The sequence below is a fragment of the Cibotium barometz genome, chromosome 19, assembly GCF_041138505.1.
Source record: "Cibotium barometz isolate CiBa-2024 chromosome 19, ASM4113850v1, whole genome shotgun sequence".
NCBI classification, from domain to species: domain Eukaryota; kingdom Viridiplantae; phylum Streptophyta; class Polypodiopsida; order Cyatheales; family Cibotiaceae; genus Cibotium; species Cibotium barometz.
In genome coordinates, this window is record NC_141064.1 from 27,820,985 (window position 1) to 27,837,467 (window position 16,483).

The 16,483-nt window shown below is 37.6% G+C and overlaps 1 pseudogene; it reads left to right on the plus strand.

Moving 5' to 3' along the window:
* The first annotated feature begins 10,730 nt into the window (after positions 1-10,730).
* Positions 10,731-11,686, plus strand: LOC147628406 (uncharacterized; annotated as a pseudogene).
* Positions 11,687-16,483: the final 4,797 nt, after the last annotated feature.

Genomic DNA, 16,483 nt, shown 5'->3' on the forward strand with positions numbered 1-16,483 from the left:
GGAGAGAATGTAAGATTCCTCCTCGGGATGAATATTGATTAATCCTCTACTTCAATCCCTTGTTATCATTCTATGTTTCTGAATACAAGAAAATATTATTTTTCCTTGTTTTGCCTAGTGAGATAAAGAAATTCTAGAGAGTGGTAAATCAATATTGGGATATTTTTGGATAAATAAATTCTACAGATATCAAAAAAATGTTTCCTTGAAATAGAAAATCAAAATAGATTTTCCAAGGTGGAATTGGAATTAATTAAAGATGATTTAGAAGACCTTAGCCTAAGGGTCAAGATTTTCAAAAATTTATTGATTATGGTCCAATTAAGGTTTCTATAGACCAATAAGATTAATCCAAGTGTTGGGACAAGATAAATCCAAAGACTAAAAGAAAATACCCAAAAATGAGTAAATGCCCACATAAGATGAAGAGTTTACTAAGTACTAGGTTTATTAGTTAAAAAGTATTAATAAAAAAATGAGATATTTTGGAGTAATCATCCATTTTTGACACATGGGTAAGGAAAAGGGGGCCCTTCAAGGAGGCGCCTATTTCACATGTGTGGATGAGTTTTTAACTCAAAAATAATAGGATATTTTTATATCTCCTCTCTCCTGGATCAAACCAAATAAAAAAGGGAGCCAAACTGGTCCAAATCTTGTCCAAATTCAGCCAAACTGAAGCTAGAAAATTCTAGAACTCAAATGGACTCAGTTAGTGGCCTCCCTCACCTATAAATAGACCCTTATTCTTTTGTATTCTCATCTGTGAACTAAACTATGCCGGTATTACTCTAAGTTAAGCTTATTTTCTATTATCCTCTAAAAACCTTCTACAAATTGAAGAGATTGGAGCTTCTCTCTCTCTTCAATCTTCTTTGGAGACATACCAAACCAATTGATTGGTTGGGGGCCTCTACTGTGATCAAAGAATCAAGTAATTTAGGAGGTAAAGTGTGGATTATTGTCTTCTTCTTCTTAAATCTCCAAATGTTTCTCTTCTCAACCCCTCTCAAGCTTGAGAGGCATTAATTTGAATGGCTTTTGAATACTATTGAAGTTCTTTAATGTATTGTAATGAAGAAACACATAAACTTCCATTTATGCTTAATTTATAATGGTTTTTAAGAATTTCTCTCTCTCCCCCAAAGAATGGTCATTCCTATGACCTATTCTCAATTCGAATGAAGCTTCTCACATGAAGCATTTCTCTAATCTAAAAGTAATTTCTATGCTTGTCTAATTGGAAGCCAAAATAATGGCTTTTTAATACTTTTATGCTAATTAATTGATGGTAAAATTAAGAATCAAGCCATAATTGGATAATGATCCAATTAGTGGTTATTCTAATCACACGAATAATACTAAACTTTATTCTTTCAAATTTATTGAGAATTATCAGTAATAGTAGCGGAGCTATGGCAAAATTTTTGAAAAATAAACACATAAATCATTTTCATTTATATTATGAAAAGAGGACTTCCTACCATATTCTAGGATTAATCATCCTAGATTAATTGAATGGTTCTCATTATAATCATGGAAAATTGATTCTTTTGTTTATGCATAAAAAGTTAATTAGAAAAAAGAGGAATTTCTAGTAATCCATTTTTATGTTAAAAGAGTAATTCCCATGACAATGGAAGTCCATGTATTCAAATGAAGTAAGAGAAAAATTGTGATGCTAAAATAATGTATATTTTATTTAAAAATTAAAGAAGGATTTTAGTTAAATTTATCTTTTTGTATAGATAAATTTAAATGATGAAAGAGGAGTTCGCCCATCTAATTCCAGTGAAAGAAACACTCTGCAGTGGATGTTGCCAGAGTTTTCCTTAAGGAGATATTCAGATTGCATAGTTTACCCAGGAGGATAGTAAGTGATCGAGATCCCAAATTCACATCAAAATTCTCGACTACGTTCTTTGAAGCAGTATAGGAACTTTCTTGGATCTCAGCACAGCCTATCACCCCAAAATAGATGGCCAGACGGAAAGGGTGAATCAAGTAATTGAAGATATCCTTCGGTCATGCTGCAGGCAGGGAACCCAAGAAGTGGTTAAGTCATCTGCATTTGGTCGAATTCGCTTACAATGCTTCTTATCATCGGAGCATTGGGATGAGTCCTTTCAAAGCTTTGTATGGACAAGATTGCCTTACACCATTGACTTGGTTTGATCCATTGATAAGAGTCGAAATGTCTAGACAAATGCTTGATGACATGGACCAGTAGATACAATCAATTCGTAAAGATATAAAGGCAGCCCAAGACAGACAAAAGCATTATGTAGATAAAAAGAGGTCAGAGAGAGAGAGTTCGAAGAATCAGTTATGGTCTTCATTCGAGTACGACAAAAAAGAAGTTCCTTATCCTTAGGAAAGTACAAGAAGCTCTCTCCCAGATACTGTGGGCCGTATGCTGTGATAAAGAAAGTGGGCGATCTAGCCTACAAACTTCTTCTGCCTCCCCATCTCAAGGTACATGATGTATTCCATGTCAGTTTGCTTAAGAAGTATGTACCTAGCCTGAGTCACATGCTTGATGATGAACAATTGATCTCTCCGACTCAAGGCCAGATGGTACTCCAACCTCAGGAAATTACGTTCGAGAAGATTCTCAGGAGCAGAGTCCTGAGAGAATTCTTAGTAAAGTGGAAGTTCTTCCCTCTAGAAGATGCCACTTGGGAGAAAGAAGAAGAGTTGGCGAAGGATTACCCCCACTTTGTGAGATGAGGACATCTCGCGTTTTTCAAGTGGGAGAGGATGTAAGATTCCTCCTCGGGCTAAATATTGATTAATCCTCTACTTCAATCCCTTGTAATCATTCTATGTTTCTGAATACAAGAAAATATTATTTTTCCTTGTTTTGCCTAGTGAGATAAAAAAAATTCTAGAGAGTGGTGAATCAATATTGGGATATTTTTGGATAAATAAATTCTACAGATATCAAAAAAATGTTTCCCTGAAACAAAAAATCAAAATAAATTGTCCAAGGTGCAATTGGAATTAATTAAAAATGATTTAGAAGACTTTAGCCTAAGGCTCAAGATTTTGATTTTTTTAAATTATGGTCCAATTAAGGTTCCTATGGACCAAAAAGATTAATCCAAGTGTTGGGACAAGATAAATCCAAAAAATAAAAGAAAATACCCAAAAAATGAGTAAATGCCCACATAAGATGAAGAGTTGACTAAGTACTAGGTTTATTAGTTAAAAATTATGAAGTACTAATAAAAAAATGAGATATTTTGGAGTAATCATTCATTTTTGACACATGGGTAAGAAAAAGGGGGCCCTTCAAGGAGACGGCTATTTCACACGTGTGGATGAGTTTTTAACTCAAAAGTAATAGGATATTTTTATCTCTCCTCTCTCCTGGATCAAACCAGATCAAAAAGGGAGCCAAACTGGTCCAAATCTTGTTCAAATTCAACTGAAGCTGAAAAATTCTAGAACTCAGTTGGACTCACTTAGTGGCCTCTCTCACCTATAAATAGACCCTCATTCTTTTGTATTACTAAAGTATGCTGGTATTACTCTAAGTTAAGCTTATTTTCTATTATCCTCTAAAAACCCTCTACAAATTGAAGAGATTGGAGCTTCTCTCTCTCTTCAATCTTCCTTGGAGAGTTCAACAACATACCAAACCAATTGATTGGTTGGGGGCCTCTACTGTGATCAAAGAATCAAGTAATTTAGTAGGTAAAGTGTGGATTATTGTCTTCTTTTTCTTAAATCTCCAAATGTTTCTCTTCTCAACCCCTCTCAAGCTTGAGAGGCATTAATTTGAATGGCTTTTGAATACTATTGAAGTTCTTTAATGTATTGTAATAAAGAAACACATAAATTTTCATTTATGCTTAATTTATAATGGTTTTTAAGCATTTCTCTCTCTTCCCAAAAGAATGGTCATTCCTATGACCTATTCTCAATTCAAATGAAGCTTCTCATGAAGCATTTCTCTAATTTAAAAGTAATTTCTATGCTTGTCTAATTGGAGGCCAAAATAATGGCTTTTAATACTTTTATGCTATTTAACTTATGGTAAAATTAAGAATCAATCCATAAACGGATAATGATCCAATTAGTGGTTACTCTAATCACATGAATAATACTAAACTTTATTCTTTCAAATTTATTGAGAATTATCAGTAATAGCATGGTAAAATTTTTAAAAAATAAACACATAAATCATTTTCATTTATATTATGAAAAGAGGACTTCCTACCATATTCTAGGATTAATCATCCTAGATTAATTGAATGATTCTTATTATATTCTACCATATTCTAGGATTAATCATCCTAGATTAATTGAATGATTCTCATTATAATCATGAAAAATTGATTTTTATGTTATGCATAAATAGTTAATTAGGAAAAAGAGAAATTTCTAGTAATCCATTTTAATGTTAAAAGAGTAATTCCCATGACAATGGAAATCCATGTATTCAAATGAAGTAAGAGAAAAATTGTGATGCTAAAATAATGTATATTTTATTTAAAAATTAAAGAAGTATTTTAGTTAAATTTATCTTTTTGTATAGATGAATTTAAATGATGAAAGTGGAATTTCCACCATATTGGAATTCAAATATTTAAATGAGGAAAGTGTAATTCCTAGTGTAAAGGAATTAATGGAGATTTTTATTTAAATTTTAAGAGAAAATTTAGTTAAATTTATCTTTTTATATAGATAAGTTTAAATGATGAAAGAGGAATTCCCACCATATAGGAATTCAAATGTTTAAATGAGAAAAGTGGAATTTTTAGCCTAATGGAATTAATGGATATTTTATGTAATTTTTAAGAAGAATTTAAATAGATTTAATTTATGGTAAAAGAGAAATTCCCACAATAATTGGATTGCACTCATTGAAATGAGAAAAAGAAGAATTTCAAGTATATTCAAAAAAATAGGTATTGATATTTTAGTTAAAAGAAGAATTTTTATGATATTTAAGAAAAGATGGATTTGAATTAAATTTTTGTGTCAAAAGATGAATTTCCACCATAACTCTACCTAATGAATTAAGGTTAAGAAATTATGTGGCATAAAGAATATCTTTGGCTATTTTAATTGGTAAAATCACTAAATGTATATTTACCCAAAACTAGATGTTTATCTAAAGGGAATCCTGGTAGAACTAAACCGAATGAATTTGGTTAGACTACGTGAGGGACGGATAGTAAACCTAATTGTCCTTCTCTCAATCTGAATTAGACAAAAATTTCGTGACCGATTCCAGTTACTAAATCCAAAGAATAGACTACTGAAACTAATCTAGTTTTTTCTTGACCAAACTCACCAAGAATATAGTTGGACAAATGGACAAAATGATGGGTAGATTACCCTCATGAGAGATCAAGGATCCTCATTATTGAAACTGGGAATTATGGAAAAAGGGTTTTCGGAACCGATCTTAAACTGGAATTTTACTTGCATTGGAATCTCTATTTTTTCATTCAAAGGACTGTTTTATGCCAGAATGCTAGAGGAAGCATTTGGCTTATGTTTTTCTAAGAGGAGGTTCGTTTTGGAACAGTTGGCGTGGGGAGTCGTCAAGGGTCGTTGCTCACGGAAAAGCCTATCGAGGTCTTGACTAGCCTCCGTACGGTTAAAATGGTGCGCTTCCAGTACGATGGGTGAGGACCGACGAAGCGGTCCCTGAGTGAAGTGATAGGACACCTAAGGAGGATCCTAGAGGGTTTTGACCAAGCGATGCACGGGCTCGCGGTTGCTAGGACACCCATGCGTACGTCGAGGAAGATTTCGGATGGACAAAAAGAAAAGATTTTTGGGAACCAAATTTTGATATGTGCTCTCGTTGGTTGGCCAGCTGGTCTTCAACACGAAGAGTTCAGAGGATACATTTTTGTAATACAATGGACTCGGAATTTTGAAAAATGATGATCAGAAATATTATGATTTCTATTGAAGGATTGTTTTTAAAGCCACTCGAATCTGTTAAATGGCAAGTTCATATTGGGTGTGTATGTGGTATGCCTACCTTGATTTTTGCATGAAGGCTAGGGGGCCTGGGAACTCTTTTCCTCCGTACCCGAGCAAAAACCCAACCAAAATTTTATAAAGGAATCCCACCAATTCAGTGTGGTTGGCGGGTGGTTGGCTAACCCATGGGCCGGATGGGGTTAGTGGATCGAAGGATTCCCGAGAAACAACTAGATACGATTAGTTACATTATTTAGTTTTAAATCCTGAGAAGACCTTGTTCTGTGGGAGGGGATCATCAATTGTGCCTCGTAAATGAGGAAAAAAATGCTAAATCCATGGACCAAGTGCAAGTCTCTTCTTGATCTGACCATGTGACTTCAGGTTTGGTTAGATCAGTTTTTCTAGTTAAGACTTGACTCGTTAGAGTAATTTCCCCGTTAGAAAATTTTCCCAATTGGCAGAATCGCCCATGCCTTCCGGGCGAGGGGAGTCTTCCTTGCCTGGTCTCAGAGGGGCTGCCCGGGCTAGCCTCTCATTAAGGACATCCACCGGGCAAGGCCCCGAGTGTGTGGAGCCCGCCCCGCACGGGAGATCAACGCCGCTTCCGCCGGCAGGAGTCTCGGAGCGGGCAGGGACCTCACAGGTTTGGGTGTGGGACACCATGCTCGTATGGTGGGGGTGAGACTTTGTGAGTGGGTCTGTGGGATTGCTGTAACCCCTCCACTTGCAAAGTTTCACCACCATCGGATGTCAGATGTGTCATTAGGAGAAATGTGGACTCAATTTGGGGCCCTGTAAGAAGTGCCAACTCAGCTTAGAGAGAGAAAATAAAAAAAGGTTTAAAACATATCCAAATTTGCAATTTGATTCATTTTTTACTATTATAATAGTAGGTTTAAATACGATGGGCTGCACGTAAAACTTGTCAAAACCAAGATTTCACAGATTTAAGGTAGTTATGCATTTAATAGATTCGAGGAAAGATTTAATCATCATCTCGACCGTGGGGGTTTTCCTACTACTGAAACTTTTAAAAAAAATGCCCTTACTAATCAAGTTAGTTCTTGTTTCAATTCTTTTATATATTTTATGATGACAAAAAATACTAGCTTTGCAAATGAGAACATTAATCCAAATTTGGGGATTCTATTCCAATTAATCCACCTTCAACAACACATGGAGACACTCAAATTCTCATTAACAGTAGTAGAAATTGTGCATGTAAAAGAACATATGATACTTACCATCTTCATGTGTGGACATACAATCTGAGTACCAGCCTTTGAAGAAACTAAATAAGAGTTTTTTTTTTAATGTTATGAGTAAAAAGAGCAAAGGAGGAATAATGGAGAGCGTCATTTGGACTTGTGGACTGATGGGTCAATGTATCCCAAGGATCCATTTACAAATGCACCACCTCCATTTTACAACATTACAAACCTACTACATTTCACTGGTGATGGTAGACAAGGTTTGCTGGGTTATGCCCAACACTTGGAAACAAAAGCGATGGTTACAGAACAACAGAGGGATTTTCTACAAACAAAGAACACTAAAATAAAAAAACTAAATGGGTTATATGCAGAGAAGATTATGGCAAACAAAGAAATAGTTCAAGACTTGGAGAAAAAGATTAATGCTTTAAGGAGAAAGGACACAGCACTAGGTCCATGTAAAAGAAGAACGCAACTTTGCAACATAGAGAAAATGAAAGTTGGAAGTGGAGGGATGAAGAAGCAAAAATGAAAGTTGGAAGTGGAGGGATGACGAAGCGAGTACAGGCTGTAAGGTAATGTTAACTCTTGTTTTATATATATTTCTCTTTTTAGATTAGGTTCTTTGTTTGAAACTAGACATAAGTAATCAGATTTAATGTTATTCTATTTTTAGATATTTATTTCATTTAGAGTCCAAGGCAAATTCCAAAGCTAGAGTGCATTACAGTCATTTGGTACCAAAAGGAATAGTGGAAGAGATGCTTTATCAAAAGAAGTTTCAAAAAATCAATGGGAAGTGTTGAAATATACAAGTGAATAGGGTGTGTGCGGGAATAAGCCCTTCGTTAGAGGCTGTAAAAGAGGATGTGTAAATGTGAAAGAACCTCTGAAAAGGTGAGAAGAATCTACTGGGAGAGAATAAAGGGTAACATGAGAAGATTTAGGAAGTGTGGAGATATTTTGGAAAAAGGGAAGAGGTGGAGAGAATCAAGAAAAAGAGGTGGAGTGAATCAAGGAGAAATCAGTGGGATTAGATGCTTGGATGTAAACTCTATAAATTGAGGCATTGGCCTAATGAGAATTTGCTGGTTTTTGATTATCCATGCCTACATTAAGCTATTTGTTAATTACTCACTAATCACGTCTTAATTATCATCTAATCACTTTGTTAATGATGTTGATTCTAGAATTTGATCCACCATAGCTCATCACATTGCTCTAATTTTAACATGGTATCAGAGCCATGCCTAGAATCCATCAATTTGTGAGCCCATTATCTTGCTAATCATTTTGTTAATTAGGATTAGTAGCTAATTATAATTTTTCCCTCTTTTTTCCAACTAGTCTCTGCACCCCCAGCCAGTGGAGGAGCTCCCTCTCCTTGCACACTTAAAATTACCCCAAACCCTTCGAGCCATATATAGCCAACCCATAGGAGCTCCAGCCAGTCAAAACAGAAGCGCAAACCACCGCCGGACGAAGGAGAAATCGTGATTTTCTGCAGTGTAGTTTTTTCTAAGAAATTTATAGATCTTGTCTTCATCCAATCAAATTGGTCTAATTTCTCATAGCTCCAGGGGTTTTTAAGCATGCTCTATAAGCTGGTGAAGTCAGAATTCAATTTGATCAAGTCTACAGTGAGATCCAAGCTCTTCATCAAATCTACAGGTGACTTTGGTAAAACAGAGATTAAGCATTCAATGTTTGGTCAAATCTTGTGTTTCTTGTCTTAATCCTCTACTAGACTCATTGCTATTGATGGCCTTGAAAGCATTTGAGCTCATTTGAAGTCGAAGGCATCAGATCTGGACTCCCCACATACTCTATTTTCTATACACAAAACAGAGGATTAATTTGCTAATCAGTGATTAATCAGTGCTTGCTAATCATTGTATTTTGGTGCAATTGAGGGTTCAAATTAACCATTACGTACCTGATACAGATCCCTATAACTTCAGATTACAATTCGGAGTTGGTTTGATACTCCAACCATTCCGTACAAATTGGCTACCCTTGATTTAATGTAATTTTTGGTAAAATTATGCTGATAAATTTGTGGTAATCATCATTTTGCATTTAACCCTTGGTTAATGCCTGTAAATCTCACTCAAATTCAAGATCATTCATAGCCAAAGTTGCATTTGGGAATGTGCATAAGAATGAATGCTATATGCATTATGTATTGGGCACATTACATCAGTGTAAAAATGGGATCAGACACTGCCCTTATCCGGAATAAGGCAAGAGGTAAGACCTCCCACATAGATTTGGGTTTGCATTGCATAATGACACAAGATAAACATCAAAAGCCCAAAAGAAATGTCAAAAAAACATTTAAACATGTTGCTCACATCATGGAGCAAGAAGACCTGACAGACAAGCTCATGGCCCCAGCCATGAAAGAAGAGGGAGCCATGTGAAAATCTCTGAGAGAGAGAGAGAGAGAGAGAGAGAGAGAGAGAGAGAGAGACCCCACAACCCAATGTAACCTGCCCCAACAAAGTAAAACCACCTCTGAGCCACCGATGATGTAGGCCACGTGGTAGATGTATGTGTGAGCACTTTAGTCAAGGTCGCGGGCACTTGTAGTAGCCTTGGACACATAGAGAGAGAGAGTGTCAAGGACTATGAGTTTAGGGACTTGAGGCACTGGTCGCGGGCTATCAAGTAAGAGAGAAACTTGGTACAGGGACCAGGTGTGCTAAGTTAACTTGAGGGGAGGAGTGCTAGACACTGGTCTCGCGGACTATCAAGTAAGAGGGAATCTTGGTATAGGGTCTAGGTGTGCTAAGTTAACTTGAGGGGAGGAGTGCTAGACACTGGTCGCAAACTATCAAGCAAGAGGGAAACTTGGTATAGGGTCTAGGTGTTCTAGGAGTATTCACTTGAGGGGAGGTGTTGGAATATACAAGTGAATAGGGTGTGTGTGGGAACAAGCCCTTGGTTAGAGGCTGTAAAAGAGGATGTGTAAATGTGAAAGAACCTGTGAAAAGGTGAGAAGAATCTACTGGGAGAGAATAAAGGGTAGCATGAGAAGATTTAGGAAGTGTGGAGATATTCTGGGAAAAGTGAAGAGGTGGAGAGAATCAAGCAAAAGAGGTGGAGTGAATCAAGGAGAAATCAGTGGGATTAGATGCTTGGATGTAAACTCTATAAATTGCGGCATTGGCCTAATGAAAATTTGTTGGTGCCTACATTAAGCTATTTGTTAATTACTCACTAATCACATCTTAATTATCATCTAATCACTTTGTTAATGATGTTGATTCTAGCATTTGATCCACCATAGCTCATCACATTGCTCTAATTTTAATAGGAAGCATGTGTCTTCTTTTATGAACAAGAACTAGCTCGATGCAACTGAGGTACAAGCAATGCTGGATGAGATTGGCATCTCTCAAAAAGCATATAGTATACTGTTTAAGGCACTAGCAGAGAACTGTCAAAGTAAGAAGCATAAAGGTTCGTTATCAAACTATAATTCCATCACTGATTAGTGAGCAAAGAAATGGAAGGGCCCTTCATGTGCCTAGGTTCGGTGACTATAAAGTGGAATGGCACATGGCAGGTGATTTGAAGACTCTAAAATGCATGTATAACATAAGAAAAGGTGCAAATGCAAAGAGTCCATGTCTATATTGCATGTCAAGTGCCAAGACTTTAGATCATGTACTATGGAACAAAGCTCTTGATAGGCATTTAAAAGATAAAGATTATAAAGTAATGCTTGATATTCCTATATCTAGAGTGCACATATGCACATTGCATGCAATATGTAGAATTGTAGAGAAGCTGGTGTATTTGTACATATGCTTTCCATGGACGTTAAAGCCTAAAAAAGAATCTCTAAAAGCAATCAAAGCAATAGAAAAAGTGCTATCAGACATTGGCTTGCATGGGGGGCATGTTAAAATTGAGGAGGACGATAAGCGGTCTCACAAGGGGGCAACAAAGTACCAAGAAAACCATCAATAGGTGGTGTGAAAGCTAAAAGATTTTTGTCATACTGCCTCAAAGACTGTCGAGATAAAAACAACCAAAATTTGTTTAATCGATGGAAGGATCTACATAATGCAGTCAAGGACATTGGAAATGAAGGTTCAATCCAAAATCGGAAGGCAGATGTGTGGATTTCACTTGACAAGATCTTTGCATTCATGGAGAAAAAGAGCTGGAGCAATAGTGAGATAAAATTATTTGAAAACAGATTAGAGACTTGGAGGAAGGCATTCATTGTAGGATGGAGAGATCATGTAACTCATTACATGGTAAGAACTTTAAAAATTGCTGCAATCTCAATACTGTGAGACCAACTAATATATATATCTTATTCTTTTCTATTGTCATTGATTGCAGCATATACTATATAATCATACACCATATTTCGCAAAGACATACGGTTTATTGTCAATATGGTCAACTAAAGGCATGGAGAAGTTACGTTACATGGCAAGAACATGCTACTTTTAAGCACACTAGACATGGTGGAGGCAAGAATCGAGCCAATAGTCTTTTAGAGTTACATCAATGGACTTATAGGAAATTGATTCACAAAGCAAAACAAAAAGACACATTCAAGTCCTCATCATTGACACACATGCAATACAATTGATTAATAAAGAAAAGTGACAATGCGCTTGGAATTAGTCAACTGCGAGAGAGTGCCATTAGTTGTGGCATCGCTCAAGTGTCAGGGTTGGGAGAAGGTGGTCTAGATGAGGTGGGCTTGATCTTCTTCAGTGGTCTTCCTTCTTCATCTTCCTTTTCCTCTTCTTCCTCTTCATCTACCGGGAGATCTATTTTTGGCATCTGCAGGGTTGGAGGTAATAGTTTCGATTGGCTTTTTTTTGTCCTTATTAGATATCTTTTTCCATATGGATGCAATGTGTCTAGGTCTGTAATTCCCACTACAATAGCATGCGGTGTATATAACAGGTAGTAGGGGCATCTTAGTGCTTGGCAACCATACCCCTGACCAAACACCCGCACTGCAAACTATTTCTCAAGACAAGCACCACCTTCTCAGCATTTAAAGGCACTTCTTGTCCACCACTAACCTGGATAATACTTTGAATATGAATAAAGGGAACTCCTTTGTGAAATATAATGATCTGCGTATTAAAATTGTAATCATCATGACTCATGCCATTGCTTTGCTATTTTCACAAAGAAAACCATAACTAAATTGGAGCAGGCGACACTTCTTTGAGTGTATTGGGTATTTCTCCTCTATTCTATTGCTGCAGCAGCTGGGAATCTTTTCAAGAGAATGGCTAAGCCTCCTCTTCATGAATTTATCTATTGCAAAATCAGATGGATGAACATATCGTTCACCATCAGACATAATGATATTGGCAAAAACAGTGTCTTCATACTCCTGCTCACGATCACCGAGAACAATCCTACAAGAATTAATGACATTCTCAAGAGAAAGCTCCTTGTTGAACATTGAAGACAACTCATGAAAACGCTCGTAGGCTTCTGCAGTTCTGCAGTGTGTACAAGAACATAAAGAGCTTTTTTGCACAAGACTCTAAATCTGTCTCGTCATCCGATTCGTAGACAATGTCCAACTCTTTCAAAGACATGCCTAAAAAAACATTTCAGTCAATTAGAACATGCACGCTTATTATACATGGGGTCAGTACTATAAGGAGATTTGGATATACACATGCAAGCCCCTTGTCGCTCGGTACCAGCACAAAAAAAATAGGGGTCAGTACTAAGCGGTAGAGGGCTCACACGAAATTCACAAGCCCATCACCGCTTGGTACTGACCCCTAAATTTAAAGAGACTTAAAGGGGTCAATAAGTTTTATTGTTTTTTGTAAAGATGAAGCCTTTATATATATTAAATAAAAAATATACAAGTGGCATATTTTGCATTTTAGTTATATTTTGTAAGCTGAAATAGTATGTCTTCCAAGCCTTAAAATTTAAGGCCTGCCCTAAGCTTCGACTTGAAGGCCTATAAACTTACTTGGCCTTCATGTTTACACATTTGCAACCCACTACTACTCTAGAAAGTTTGATTTTAATTGAAACCTTAGTTTCCCTAGTAGCGGAGGGAGGGAGGGAGGGAGGGAGGAGAGAGGGGGAGATGGGCATACCTGCAAAAAATATTAAAAGCTTTGGCAATGGCATTGGCGATGCAGAGGGACGACAATGGCGATGGCGATGCACAGAGGGACGGCAACGTAGGTAACTCAATGCAAATGGGTGTCTCAGCTTATCACACAGAGGCGGTTAGCTTTGAGGATTTCCTATTAGACTTAATCCTAGAAGGATTTTAGCATGTAAAGAAAATTTATGAAATAGTGTAAATTTCTAAAAATGTATGTCCCAAATTTCTTGATTTGTTGGTTTGAGAGGAGTCCAATGGGAATTTGGGTATGTTTCTCAAAAATATCCTGCCCGAATACTGCTCCCAAGGGAGATTTGGGACTTAAAAAACTAGTACCACACGAGGAGTTTTGGGACGTTATCAACTCATACCACTCGTGCGGACATTTAAAAGGTCAGACACATTAATAATGATGCATGTGAGTCATGGGGTCTGTACCAAGCGAAACAAAGGCCTCTGAGATCTTGCTTGCTTTATATCGCTTGGTACCGACCCCACTGTGATAACGTTGGCCATGGGGTCAAAGTACCAAGCGATTCAAAGGCCTATGGAATCCTATCTGGTTTATATCGCTTGGTACCGACCCCACTGTGAGTCATGGGGTCAGTACCAAGCGATTCAACCCGAAATCCTCTCTGCTTTTTATATCACTTGGTGCCGACCCCAATGTGATATCGTTGGTCATTGGGTCAGTACCAAGTGATACAAAGGCCTCCGAAATCCTGTTTGCTTTATATCGCTTGGTATTGACCCCTGTGATAACGTTGGTCATGGGGTCGATACCAAGCGATACAAAGGCCTCTAGAATCGTGTCTACTTAATATCGCTTGGTACCGACCCCACTGTGAGTCACGGGATCATGGAGTTAGTACCAAGCGATACAATGTACTCTGGAATCCTATTTCTATTATATTGCTTGGTACTGACTTTTTTAAATGCATTTCTCATAATTCTTTGTTTATTTGTTTAGATGGCTCGTACCAAGACAACTGATCGGAGGCTTGAAAGACCTACTGAGTCATTGCAGGCGGTGCAAGGTAGAACAAGGAGGTATTAAGCTCATAGGGTACTTCTGCAAGAGCTTTGTCGCATTGAGCAACACATGCAGCCTGCAATATCTAGGCTCCCTTTCCAGAGGATCGTGCGTGAAATTTGTGAGCAATGGAGTATTGGCATGCGGTGGCTAGCAATCATCTACATTATTGTGTCTTCAAGAAATCACTGAGGACTAAATCATCGAGTTTTTTGAGGATGCTTACTTTCTCGCCGCTCCTCATGCCCACAGGGGCCGAGGAATTTTGATACCCTTCGTTGATTTGCGGTACAGATATGACCAGATGCTTGTTCCTATTTTTGTAAGGCGATCCTCGAGTGCGACGTATCCTTATAGTTCCCCCTCTCCATCCTCATACAAGGCCATCTGAGAGCTCCCGTGCTCCTCATGACAGGGACACCCGTTCTCAGAGTAGGTTAAGACTTGAACACCCCAGTGATGATGCCCCTCAAGTAAAACCTCACAAACAACTAGAACCAAAGGCACAACTACAGTTACGAAAGCATTCCTCTTGATCCTCCAAAGCACGATTGATAAAACTCTCTCTCTCTCTCTCTCTCTCTCTCTCTCTCTCTCTCTCTCTTATCTCCACAAGATAACATCAAAGATCACATGCATATTCTAAAGAAATTACTAAATAGCATTAAGAATAAACATGAGAGAGAGCACTCCCTTAAAAACGTTCTCTCCATAGCATGTATGTGACCTACTAGGACAAGGATTTAAAGGATAAGAAAATGTGTCAAGGCTGAAAATCCACTTTATTTTCTTTAACAATCCATGCCATTCACATGTAGCAATTGACATTATCCTAAAGTGTAATCACATCATTGTAGTTTGTTCTTGAAGAAACAAAAACGAAACATTGTAGAATTACACACTATAGCTCATTTCCTTACTATTATCTAACCCACACCATGATAATACGAAAGCATTCCTCTTGATCTTTGCTGCAACGTCCCACTTTTAATGTCATTCTGCTTTTTGTAGCAGTCCTTTGCCATGTGTCTTGGTTTGCCACAGTAATAGCACTCTATGCTATTTGCATTTTGATTTCTTTGCTGCCAACCACCTCAGCCTCTTTGGCTCCCCTTGCCTCTAGACTGGCCTCTTCCACCTATGTATGATTGCCGCGTGAATCATTGGATTGTTGTTGTCCAAAATTCTGATTTCCTTGTCTACCACCACTTTGTCCTTGACCACAGCCTACCTCTGCCTCTACCTGAATTAGAGTGGAAGGCTTGTTCCGATGTGTTCTTGCTTTGTGAAGAAGAATCCTGGAGAGACAGAAAACTTTCTCACTTGTAGCAAGAGTAGCATGATCCACGTGTAGCTCAATCCAATGGGATTTGCATCCCTTTCGGAGCTAGGGATTCAACCCGTACCGATGCACAAAAGCTTATCCACAAAGGGAGAGAATGCTAAGAACACTACTACCTTGACATAGACTTAACACACACACAAGCTCAATCTTGCCATTGCTCACTCACTCATCATCCCACTCATTCATGCATCCAATACAAGAAGAAAGCTAAGCTAATGCATACACAAGCTCAAAGCATCCTTCATTATCAAGCTCTTACTTCCCTAGCATGCACACAAACCTTGAAGCTATCAACAAAGAAACATGCATGCTAGAGAATAGACATGAGAAGAGAGACAAATATCATCTCATTGCATTGAATTAAACAAAGAACATTGCTCATACAATAATGTAGATGGGGAGAGAGAAGAGCTTGCACCTCTATGGAAAAAGAGGGAGAGCTAGTCTCAAGAGAGCTCAAACATGAGTTTAGCCCAATGTGTCCCTAAGCTCTCAAATGAGCCACTTTTTATACAAAAACTCTAAAACTCCCAAAACTTCCCATGTGGGATTATTCTTAAGCCCACTCCCACACTCATCTACAACTTGGAACTCTTTTCAAGAGCCCTAAATAAGAATGTCACTTGTTTTCCCGCTTGCATCTTTTTGTTGCATCCTTGCATTGATCTCCAATCGTCACGTAACACTCCCCCCTTCCTATTTTGCGCACGTCCTCGAGCGTGGTAGAAGCAAAAGCTGCAAAAAACAATGGATACAAGTAAAGCCTTTTATTGAAAAAAAAACCCAGCAATGACAATCTCACACGTGAGCAT